This window comes from Crocuta crocuta, unplaced genomic scaffold (genome assembly GCF_008692635.1).
Source record: "Crocuta crocuta isolate KB4526 unplaced genomic scaffold, BGI_CrCroc_1.0 scaffold213, whole genome shotgun sequence".
NCBI classification, from domain to species: Eukaryota; Metazoa; Chordata; class Mammalia; order Carnivora; family Hyaenidae; genus Crocuta; species Crocuta crocuta.
In genome coordinates, this window is record NW_027529442.1 from 2,022,477 (window position 1) to 2,035,280 (window position 12,804).

At 38.0% G+C, this 12,804-nt stretch overlaps 1 pseudogene; it reads left to right on the forward strand.

Moving 5' to 3' along the window:
* Positions 1 to 1,069: 1,069 nt before the first annotated feature.
* LOC144228421 (large ribosomal subunit protein uL1 pseudogene) lies at positions 1,070 to 1,687 on the forward strand (annotated as a pseudogene).
* Positions 1,688 to 12,804: the final 11,117 nt, after the last annotated feature.

Below are 12,804 nucleotides of genomic sequence, written 5' to 3' on the forward strand. Positions count from 1 at the left end.
TTTAAGACTTTGTGAGGGCTAATCTATTACTGATTTATCCCTATCACCAGCCATGGCACTTCAGAAGTCTATTTTTAAAACCTGGGGAATTTACTGAGATCTCTCCTCCTTGGTAGGTTCTAAATTATAGTTTTTGTCTCTCTTTAGCAATGTGAGGTCACCAAATCTCTGATTAGCCTTTTAACTTCATAGCAGCTAATTTTTTCTGGGTTTCTTAGGCTCTCACTCCATTCATGCTCAGCTTAGGAATCAGGTAAGGAACTAGCTTCAGGTCTGATTCTAGGATAGAATAGATAATTCAATGCACACATAGATTTGCTTCACCTTTCTCTTCATTTGAGTGGAAATTGTATACAGAATGCCTGATCTCTTCTCTGAAATTACCGTTTCTTCAGGATCTTGGCTCCATAAGTCTTGACTATGTTAATAGGCCTGAAGTTAAATTCGTGTTTCCCATCCTAGTGATAGAGCTGCAAGCTCTAGATCTCTGCTCTCTCTTCAGTCTCTATGCCCCACAAGGAAATGAACAAATGTTCCAAAAGCGAAAGCATGCATACATGTAGGACTCACCTTATGCTTTTCCCCATCTTCTTGAGATGCTGGTCCTTCAAGTTTTGGACACCTCAATTATTATCTAATGGCTTTGAACAGCTATTATTTTGAATTTTACTGATATTTTATAGTTTTTCTCAGTGGGGAGATTACTCTAACACTGGAGAATTTGGTTTCAATTTATCTTACTGCTTGCTCAGCCGCTAACAAAGTTGAAATCAACTTGTAAGTGGAGTGATAATGTATCTCAGTTTAGTATCTAGGATGCTTCTGATTTATGGCTCTTATTCTAGAATACTCAATAGCGCCCCCTTTTGCTCTCAAAAGTGTCTAGTATGTGCAATAAATGCTTTATTTTACCTCTAAAGGTGATTTTATCTTTCTTTTGCCCCTGTTAAAATAATCCTTAATCACTTACAAAAGAATGACAAATGACAAAAAATAAATTAAAAATAAATTTTTAAAAAGAGAGAGAGTCTGCTCTTTCTCAGTTACCGTGGTATGCAGTCTCCTGTGACACCTCTACAAGGCAGTGGAGGAAGTCCTACACCTGAACCGGTGGAAATACCAGGAGTTTTTGGACATCATGGAGCTACAGATAAACTTGAAGAATTATAGCTCTCAAAAGGATAGTGCTACTTGGGCACTGTCAGGCTTAAATACACTCCCTACACCATCTTCTCTGTTGTGTTGTGGGGAAGCAATAGCACTTGATGAGGCCACAACTGTGGATTTCTCCCACATGGACATTGAAGCACTGAAGAAAAAGAAATCCAGCAAGAATAAGAAATTAATCAAGAACCTGACCAAGAAGTATGATGTCTTTTTGTTTTGGAATCTTTGATCAAGCAGATCCCATGAATTCTGGGCCCAAGCCTGAATAAGACTGGCAAATTCCCTTCTTTACTGACCCACAATGAGAACATGGTGGCCAAAGTTGATGAAGTGAAATCCACGATCAAATTCCAGATGAAGAAGGTGTTGTGTCTAGCAGCACCATTGGCCATGTGAAGATGATAGATGATGGGCTTTTGCACACATCCACTAAGCTGTCAATTCCCTGGTGTCATTGTTCAGGAAGAATTGGCACAACGTCTGGGTTTTATACATTAAGAGCACCAGCGGCAAGCCTTAATGCTTATACTAAGGCGCAGCTTAATAAACTAGTCCTACCATTAAAACACACACACACACACGGATTTCATTTATATTATTGCTGCATATCTTAGAATTAGTACTCTTGTATTTACTTGAATATCTTACACATCATTCTGGAATCCAAAAAAGAAGTTTATATTTATAAAGATTAAGGAGATTTCCACATGTTTAAGTGCATAATCAATTCCAATGTCTAAAAAGTCATAATATCATGTGTGAAAGCATAAATATGTATATGAATACAACATATTCATTTAAAAAAGTCAACTGCTTTTCTACATGTATAATTTTCATAGTCTCTTGGGACTAGAAGAAACCTTAAAATGATTGAACTCAGCCATATATCCTTTTTACAGATAAAGGCATTGAGGTCCCAAAAGTTAATTTAGGGTGACCTGAATATTTATCCAACATCACAGATAGATCCTGAACTCTCCTGACTCCGAGGCCAATACAATTCCATCTCTACAAACCATCCCACCCAGTGTTTTCCTATTGGCAAACTCTTCCAGCTCCTATGTCCTAGTCCACGAGGACTAAAGGTTTGGGAATCCATCCATATTGGGTTATGTACAGGCAAGATTTATAAATTATAAAAAGAGAAAGATTTGGGCCTTTCATACTAGGCTATAAAGGGCAAGATATCTTCCTGTGAATTTCATAAAGTAATCATTAATATTTCTATTCACTAAACATTTGCCAGAATACCTACTGGGTAGCCCCCAAGGATTTCAAGTTGCAGATGGTTCATTAGGATTCTTTGTTTACTTCAAATGGAAGAATTTACAGAGTACATGATTTATTAGGTAGTTGCAGCCGACGCATCTGGTGCCCTGAGTCACATCCGCCTAGCCTTACATCTGATTTTAAACAGGTTGGAATAGATAATTCCATGCAGACTTGGATCTGTTTCACCTGATAGCATCCCACCTGTAGCCCACATAGTATCTCTCATTTCTTCCCTAAGCCTCTCTTGGATGCTAGTGGGAGTTTTCTTGGCTGTGCAGGGAAAGAGCAGGGAGCATTCTTGACCAATGAACAAGAGTTAACAAATAAACATTCCTGCCTCATAATCATTGTGTATGAACAATTCTGGAAGGCATTCTCTATATATCTTAGGATGTTTCAGTAGAACTAAACTCTGTTGCCCACAATGGCAGCCATGAAACATCACCCTTATGCTTCTCCTTTCTCTCATTTTTAATGTCATTCTTCCTGTTCCTTCATTCCTGCCCCATCGTCACCTCTCAAAGAAACACACACACACACAAGTCTTTGTCTCAGGGTATCCTTCTGGAGGAAACCTAATCATATAATGCTCAAACACGAAATTCTTCCATTTATAAAATTTCCCTGTTTCAAACTTCTCAACTTCGGTTTCACATATGAAGGCAACTCCACAGCTTCAATTTCTATGGCATGTTTTGCTAGACAGTAAAGGGTAAGAACTGTAATGAATGTGTTCTATTATGATGCCATCTAGTGGCAAGGATGAATCAAAACTCATGGCATCCAAGTGACCATGTTATAAATACTAAATTGAAACCCTGGTAATTTCACATTACATGGGATAGATAGATGTATTCGAGAGCAGGCAATCTTACCACAATTCCATTGAAGGTCAAAAAGATAAATGTTTGTGACAGGATATTAAAAGGTTGGGATAATTTTATGATATGTAGGCAACACAAGCTAAGACAATGATAAAGATAATCAAATCTCACGCATGGAAAGGCAAAAGCTAATCGCCTACAAGGTCAGGTAGAGCTCTACCTGTATGTTTTGATTTAGCTGAGCATACAGCCATATTAAGCCCACAAAGTTGGTTCACACAGTCTAGATATCAGCCCCAACAGCAGTGCTACAGAGATCTCAGGGTAGAGATAAGCAGTCACATAAAATAATAGTAGGAATAATAATAATAGCAGCTACCATTTAATGAGTACTTACTATGTTCTAAGACCTCTGCTAAATCCTAGATCCACATGATCTCCTTTAATTTTTATAACAACCTTAGAAGGTAGGTATTACTAATATCCCTGTTTTCAGATAAAGAAAAGAAGGCTTAGAAAAATTAATAAAGGTCTCAAAGTCACATCCCTAGTGTTCTCTTACCCAGTTCACATTTCATGCTGCGTCAGAAATCATGGCTAATTTTATGTCAAGTACATTGTTAGTGACTGTTATCAATGATAACCCTCCGTTTTACAGACAGAGAGCTAAAACAGTCACAGTGAAATATCTTGCCCCAGGTCACCCAGAAATCAGTGGCCTACCTGAATTAAAACTCCTTGGTCACTGAACTCTATTCTAAACATATACTCTTTCTCTCGACCGACTTCTGCTAGCAATTAATTTATATCCCTAAGCAAAAGATCTGATTGCCTTATCTTAGATTATGTAACTGAAAGTGCTATTATTAGATAAGCTCTTCTACAGAACTATGAAAAAAAGAATCTATCCTAGAGAGTTTAACTCTGACATCTTCTGACAGTGAATTTCAGAGTTGAATCAGGTTTAGGGTGAATCAGAACTCAATGGCCAGCATATATTTTCCTAGCAGTTCACACTAACACAAGAATCAGGGAGGAGATGGATTTACCATCAAAGGGCATAGAGAGTTTGATCGTGATAAAAAATAGAATCTCCCCAGTCATAGGCACATCCTCTTCAGAGAGAAATAAAAGCGTGTGGATTCTGTTGAACAACCATTAGCACAACTTGGAGTGAAATATTTAAACTTTCTGGACCTTAGTGTTTCATCTTTGAATAAGAAAGATGAAGTCAATGTCACAGAGTGCTGGTGAGGATTAATCTATATAAGTAACCAAGAATAACACATGATACATGGTAGGACCTTAAATTACGTTTCTTTTCTTTAGTACCCTTTTTTTGTTTTGTGAAGAATTGTAAATTGCTTATGAAAAAGGTCTCAAAGAATGTTATCTCCCTTCTTCCTTCTTGTAGTCCAAAGAAGAAAAGTTCTTGTAGCGAGTTGGACACTGCATAGCACTTCAAAAATTCATACTTTTGGAATATCTAGACTTGACCAAAGAGGAGAATTTAGCAATATCTAACACCTTACAAATGCAAATGCTGTTTGACCTATCAATTCCACCTGTAGGAATTTTTCCTGCAGATAAATGATTGAGGTACAAGGCTATTCACTACAGCATTAATTTTAACAGCAAAATATTTTTAAAAATCTAAATGCCCATCAGTAGAAGATTGGTTACATAGATTATGGTACATGCTACATCTATAGGTGAGAATAATACACAACTGGAAAAAAATTCCAGAATACATCTTTTAAGTGAGAAAGCAAGGTATAGAACATTATGCATAATATACTGTTACTGTATTAAAAGGAAAGAAAATAAGTGTATACTGATATTTGCTTGTATGTACATAGAAAATCCTAGAGAGATGGCTGAAAAATTGTGTTTTCTGTTGAGCAGGGTGGGAGAAAACTGAGTTCATGTGTGAAATGGGTGAAAAGGAGATTTTCACTGTGTTCCATTTTTCTTTCTTTTTTTTAAGTTTATTTATTTGTTTTGAGAGAGAGAGAAAGCGCAAGAGCAAATGAGCAGGGGTGGGGAAGAGAGAGAGGGAGAGAGTCCCAAACAAGCTCCATACTGTCAGTGCAGAGCCGGATGTGGGACTCGAACCCATGAACTGTCAGATCATGACCTGAGCTGAAGTCAAGAGTTGGGACACTTAACTGACTGAGCCACCGAGGCACCCCTGTATTCCACTTTTTCTAAACCAGTGGCAAATATTTAATAAGTTAATTAAATTTTAAAAATATTTTAATTAGGCTTGTACTCACTTCCAAAAGATAACAAGATGTTAAAGTGTGTCATCTTCTCTCACATGCCTTCTAATAGTCAAATGGTTGAACTGAGCCACGAGCTATTAGATTTTTCCATATAAAGACCATCATTATATCTTGGAGACAGAGAACTACCCCGATCTATGCCTATTTCCACTATTTCTATTTTCGTCACTATTTTATTTTTCTAATGCTGTTCCAGAAACAGAACCAGATGGTGGCCATTTGTAGGTGAAGCACAGTTTCACCACTGACCTTTAGCATAACTGACAACGTATGCCACATACCCTTAATTTCTTCTTCAAGCAAACCGATAACACTTAATTGGACAGTGAATCACATTACTCATTTTTTTTAAATGTCAAACTCTTGCACTTATAATCAAACAGAAGTCCGAAGACTGTATGACAAACTCTCTTCTGATGGTGTTCTATGTAGTGAGCACTTCCTTATTTGAACTCTAATAAGGAACTTCACTTCATATGTATACTCCAGCATGAAAACATTAGAGCAATATATTTCTTTTACGATGCCAGAGAGCCATCCCTGGACTCTCATAATACATTCAGCAATATGACTTCCATGTCCAGACCTAATTTCTTGATTTCTTGTATTAAACATGCTACTACCCATGCATTGGCCACCACAGCAGACCACACCACCAATTCACCTAGATGCTTAGACCACAATCGTTAGAGGCAATCTTATTACTTTCCCTCCTACCCCACATCTGGTCTATCAGCAAATGCTGCCAGCTCTATGACAGAGCATAAAAGACCAAAGATTTGTAAACTGGGCAATACAGTTCTAAGTAACCTGTGGTCAAAGAAGAGATCATTAGGGAAATTAGAAAATATTTCAACTGGAAATATAACTAAAACAAGAAAATTTGGGTAATTCAGCTAAGGCAATGCTGAAAAGGTAATTTAAAGCTTTAGGTGATGATATTAGGAAAAGAGAAAAGTCTAAAATCTAAGATTTAAGTTTCCATCTTAAGAATATAAAAAAAGACGGGGAGGGGGGCACTTGGGTGGCTCAGTCGGTTAAGCGTCCGACTTCGGCTCAGGTCATGATCTCACAGTTCATGGGTTCGAGTCGCACACTGGACTCTGTGCTGACAGCTAGCTCAGAGCCTGGAGACTGTTTCAGATTCTGTATCTCTCTCTCTCTCTGACCCTCCCCTGCTCATGCTGTCTATCTCTCAGAAATCTAAAAAAAAAAAAAATTAAAAAAAAAGAATGTAAAAAAAGTGGGGCGCCTGGATGGCTCAGTCTGTTAAGTGTCCGACTTCAGTTCAGGTCATGATCTCATGGTTCAGGGGTTTGAGCCCCAGGTCAGGCTCTGTGCTGACAGCTGAAAGCCTGGAGCCCCTTCTGTGTCTCCCTCTCTCTCTGCCCCTCCCCTGCTCACTCTCTGTCTCTGTCTCTCAAAAATGAATAAACATTAAAAAAAAGAATATTAAAAAAAGAGCAAATTCCATCTTAAAAATGTAAGTAAAAGACCAAAAAAGAAAAAAAGCCCAGAAATTACAAATGTCAGGAATAAAAAAGAAAGGTATCACACAGATCCTATAGATATTAAGAGAATAATGAAAATACGCCACTAGCAACTTTATGTCCATGATATCGACAAGTTATAAGAAACAAACAACTGTTTTAAAAACACAACTAATAAAAAGTTATAGAGAAAAAATAAAAATTTGAATAGCCCAAGAAGTCAGCACAAACATAAAGCACAAACGTAAAAGAGTATTTATTCTCAAATGACTGGCCCTTTTACATAGAAAATAAAAAACAATCTATTCTTCTAAAACTCATAGAATTAATAAGGAATTTAGCAAGATAACAGGATATGCAGTCAATATACAAAAATCAGTTATATTTCTCTATATTAACAGCAATCAGAAAGTTAAAATTTTAAATATCATATCTAATAGCATAAAAAAAACATAAACACTTAGGAATGAGCTTAAGGAGAAAAATCTGTACAACTTGTGCACTGAAAACAACACAACATCGCCAAGAGAAATTAAGGAAGTTGTAAATAAATGAAGAGGCACACCATGATTAGATGATTCAATATTATTAAAATGTCACTTCTCTTCACACGGATCTGCAGATTCAACATTCCCAGAGTCCCCTCGGGATTTTTCTTGCAGAAACTGACATAGTAATTCTAAAATGTATTTGAAATTTCAAGGGGGTTAGGAATACCAAAACAACCAAAAATTTTAGAAGCAGAACTGAGGGGTGCCGGGGTGGCTCAGTCGGTTAAGCGACCAATTTCGGCTCAGGGCATGATCTCACACTCCATGAGTTCAAGCCCTGAGACAGGCTCTGTGCTGACAGCTCAGCGTCTGGAGCCCCGGTTCCGATTCTGTGTCTCTCTCTCTCTTTGCCCCTCCCCCACTTGTGCTCTATCTCTCTCAAAAATAAATAAAACATTTTTAAAAAGTTTTCTAAAAAGCAAACTTGAAAGATTCATCACTTGATTTCAAGACTTCCTATAAATGTACAGTAATTGTGTGAGGACAAATGGTGTGAGGACCTGGGTGGCTCAGTCGGTTAAGCATCCGACTCTTGATTTCAGCTCAGGTCATGATCTCAAGGTTCGTGAGTTGAAGCCCCACATCAGGCTTTGTGCTGACAGCATGGAGCCTGCTTGGATTCTCTCTTTCTCTCTCTGTCCCTCTCCCACTTGCTCTCTATCTCTCTCTCGAAAGTAAAGAAACTTGAAAAAAAATACAAAAGTTGCAAGATTATTCAATGGAGAACAAATAGTTTTTTTCAACAAATGATGTTGAGTCTAACATATATAAAGAATGATGGAGCGCAACCTCGATGTCACATTACGTGCAGAAGTTTACTTGACGTGGAGCACAGACTTACCAACTAAACTAACCGTGATATTTCTAGAAAAAAAATGGAGAACACCTTCACAAGGTTTTGAGGGAGGCAAAGATTTCTTAGGCAGATTTAAGAATCATACATCAAAAGGGAGTTTTTTCCAAAATTCTAATTTTTTGCTTGAAAACTCAAGTTTTATCATTGGCAAAGAATCTGTCAGTTGTTTTTTGAAAAGACAGGCTCACACTGTTCATTCTTGAGAACATTTTTGATAAAATGTCTGCCAAACACCTAAGTCTAACCAACCGGAGTTTGTTCCATGAGGAAAACAGCTAGTAGTTCAGGTTACACCTCAAATCGTCTCCAAATGCTCCCCAGCCTAGACACAGCCAGTGAACTTAGTTATGCAGCATAAATAAGTACTTTATGCAAAGTTCCCGCATTTTGTCACACAGAATACTAAAAAGACTTGTACTTGTGAGTGGAGATTTAATAAAAACTATTTATACTTTTTTCAAAAAACATTCTTTTTTGAAACAACTTTAAATTTTTATTTATTTATTTATTTATTTAGAGAAAGAGAGAGAGCGGTTGGAGGGACAGAGAGAGAAAATCCCAAGTAGGCTACCTGCTGTCAGCACAGAGCCCCACATGGGGCTCAAACTCACAAACTCTGAGATCATGGACCTGAGCCGAAATCAAGAGTCAGGTGCTTAACCGACTGAGCCACCCAGGTGCCCTCCAAAAACACATTCATAAGTGAAGCTGTTTTTTCTTCTTCTTCTTTTTAACTTTTTAAAATGTTCCTTTATTTTTGAGAGAGAGAGACAGAAAGACAGAGTGCAAGCAGGGGAAGGGCAGAGAGAGACAGAGACAGAGACAGAGAGAGGGAGGGAGATAAAACATCCAAAGCAGGCTCCAGATTCTATGCTGTCAGTGTAGAGCCCTACTGGGGCTCAAACTCACGAACCGTGAGATCATGACCTGAGTCAAAGTTGGAAGCTTAACCGACTGAGCCACCCAGACGCTCCTTCTTCTTCTTTAACTGTGATTGCATGGCAGTGAGGAACACAATATCAAGGAGAGCTTGGTGCCAATGCCTTGATTCATGCTAAGGCACCAACAGTTCTACCCACGCTTGCTTTGGCACTATTAGTGCAAATGTCAATACTGTGAAGTAAGCAGATAGCATTTTAGTATCATAATGAAAATTCTTTTGACCTTCTGAATTGCCAGTGGTCTGCAAATTTTCTGAGCTACTGTTCTAGGAGATAGAGAAATACACATAAAGGCCCGAAGGAGACTGATTAACGAAAGCCATAAGATCGGCCGCAACTTACATTCGTTCATTCAGCTGAGTAATTAGTAAGTGTGTACTATGTTCCAGGCACTGCTGGCTCCGGGCATAGAGTGATGACCAAATTAAGTCATCTCTTTTCTCAGGGAGATTTCACGTAGGCAGGCGAGTAGGTAGGCTGAGGGGTGGGAACAGAGAAGACAACACACTAATTAGTCCATTGCATGAATATATTACAATATGTTTATCCACTCACCTGTTAAGGGGCATTCAGGTTGTTTCCATTCTTGTTGTTATTAAGAGATGCAATTTTGTGCAATAGTCTCTCTCTTTCTTTTAAGTAATCTCTGTGCCCTTGGTGGAGCTTAAATTCACGACCCCAGCATCAAGAGTGACACGTTCTACTGACTGAATTAGCCCAGGTGACCCCACTAGTCTCTTTTTGGACATATGTTTTCGTTTCTCTCAAGCAGATAACTAGCTGTGCAATGGCTGGGTCACAGAGTATATAAATGGTTCTCACCCTGGGACGATTTTGACAATGTCTGGGGATGTTTTTGTCATGATTAGGGAGATTCTTGTAGTGGACGGAGGCCAGGGATACAACTGAGCATCGTACAATGCATAGGGCAGTGTCCATGGCAAAGAACCACGTGGTCCAAAATGTCAAAGTGCTGAGGTTGAGACCACTTGGGTCAGGTACTTGTTTAAATGTTAAGGAAACTTCTAAACTACTTTCTAACAGGAAGTAGCAAGGTTTGAGAGTATCAGTTGCAGAGCGAGGGCCAGTTTCCAGAAATTTTTTTTTTACCTTGCCAATGACTTCTGTGTCCATTCAACAATAACTCTTCATTCCCACCACTGTCCAGCTCCTGGTAGCCACTGTTCTTCTTTCGGTCTCTATGAATTTTCCTATCTTAGGTACCTCATACAGTATTTGCCCTTTTATGTTGGCTTATTTCCTCAACATAAGGTTTTCAAGGTTTATCCATGCTGTAGAGGTGTTAGAAGTTCATTGCTTTTTTAATTTTTTTTTTGATATATATTTATTTTTGAAAGTGGGGTCAGCAGAGAGAGGGTGACAGAGGGTCTGAAGCAGTCTCCGTGCTATGAGCATAGAGCCCGATGCAGGGCTTGAGCTCATGAACCATGAGATCATGACCTGAGCCAAAATCAAGAGTCCTCCACTTAACCGACTGAGCCACCCAGGAGCCTCAGATGTTCATTCCTTTTTAAGACTAATATTCCATCATGTGTATATAGCACACCTGGCTTATCCATTCATCTGTCAATGGACATTTTCATAAATAATATTGCCATGAGTATTGCGGTACATGTATCTGCTTGAGATTATACTCTCAGTTCTTTTGAGCGTATACTTGAAAGTGGAATTGTTGGGTTGTACAGAAATTCTGTTTTACTTTTTGAGTAATCCTCAATAACTTTCAAGATATAAAGGGGTTAGGGACAAAAAAGTTTCAGAATTGCTGTCCAAGAACATCCCAGCTTTGCCTAGATAACTCCTGCTTGTTATTCAAGATAAAGGCAGGCATCATTTCTTAAGAAGAAAGTCAAGTCCACCCCTAGGATGCCTTATAAGGTCCCGTGTGTCGCCTATGCATACCTTCCTCTTGGCTCTTAGTACTCCATATTTGATCACCTGTTAACATCACTCTCCTTTCTCTGAACTATGAGTTCTTTGAGGGTGACATTCAGATCTCTTCCATTTGTGTACATGCTCAGTGTCTAGAATATAATGGTTCACAAGAAATATAGTGACTTATCTTTGAATGAAATTAAAGGTGATTATTTGAAATGCTCTATAGGAGGACTGATAAGGAATTTCACTCATATGTCACCTCCAATTACCTGGTAGGGGCTGCTTAGAAGGCTGTGTTGAGGAGGATTCTGAGGGCATCTAGAGGCTTAGCAGAAAGAAATACAGGGACTAATCAGTGATGTAAGTGGACTGTAGAAAGATCTATGCCTGGACTAGACGCTAAGTCCCTTTCAGTTCTAACATTCCATGCAGGAAAATGTCATTATTTTTGTGTTCAAATCTCAGCCTTATTACTTTAATCTAAAAATCAAATACTTTTTTTATTAGTAAATTAAATGCAACTATGTTGCAAAATCCACTGGATAAAAACCACAAACATTCCCTCTTCAGTCTGCATCTCTACGCCTGGATCCTACCAAGATCAAAAGTTCCTTACAAAAGTCTTCATGGATTTTTACAAATACAGCAATGCAATTTTATGATAACACAGGGCTGTTAGATTTGAAATGACTCACACTGCTTTCATCTGGGGACACATTCCTTACCCGAGTAGCATTCAGACACAAATATAGACAGCCTACATTTTCATTTTATTTCTAGTTTCATGTCTTTGGTTTTATTTATAAAAAGCTACACCTTGTTAGAAAATGAAGAACATTCAAATATGTATTATTACATCATTTCTCCAATTTGTCCTCTTAGAAATGGATATTCATTGGAGTTCAAGAAATTACTGGCTAGGCTAAAAAAAAAAATTAATGATGCCTTGAAAGAAAGACTAACAGGACACATTTGAATGGGGAGTGTGAAATCTTTATGGCCTCCATTTCAGGAAAAAAAGAAAAGAAAGCAGACACTTATAAATTAAGTGTGGGTACGTTATTATCCATGCGGGTGACATAATATGTTGGTATATCACAGATTTAATTTATCAACAGATTGATCCATAGATGTTCAAATTGGACTGGAGATGCTACTGCCAGAGAGACCCTTTCATTTGTGCTGTTTAGATGTGTTCAAAGATTACTAGGCTTCAGAGAATGAGCTATGTACTTTATCTTAAACTCACCCTAGACAGTACGGAAACAATAAGTAAGGAACTGAGAATTTCACGAAAACCTAAGTGATACTATCTTCGTAAAGGATCAGAAAAAAAAGGTCTTCTAATTTCTTGAGGATAGAAAACAAGGATTTGAGATGCTTTCTTCATATGCATATATGTGGGGACCAGCTGACAAACAATAAATGTGATAAAAGGCACAAAAAATACTGCCCTGAACTTTACAGCACTTTTTGCTTTTTAAAAACATGCTCACATTCATTATTTCATTTTATCCTC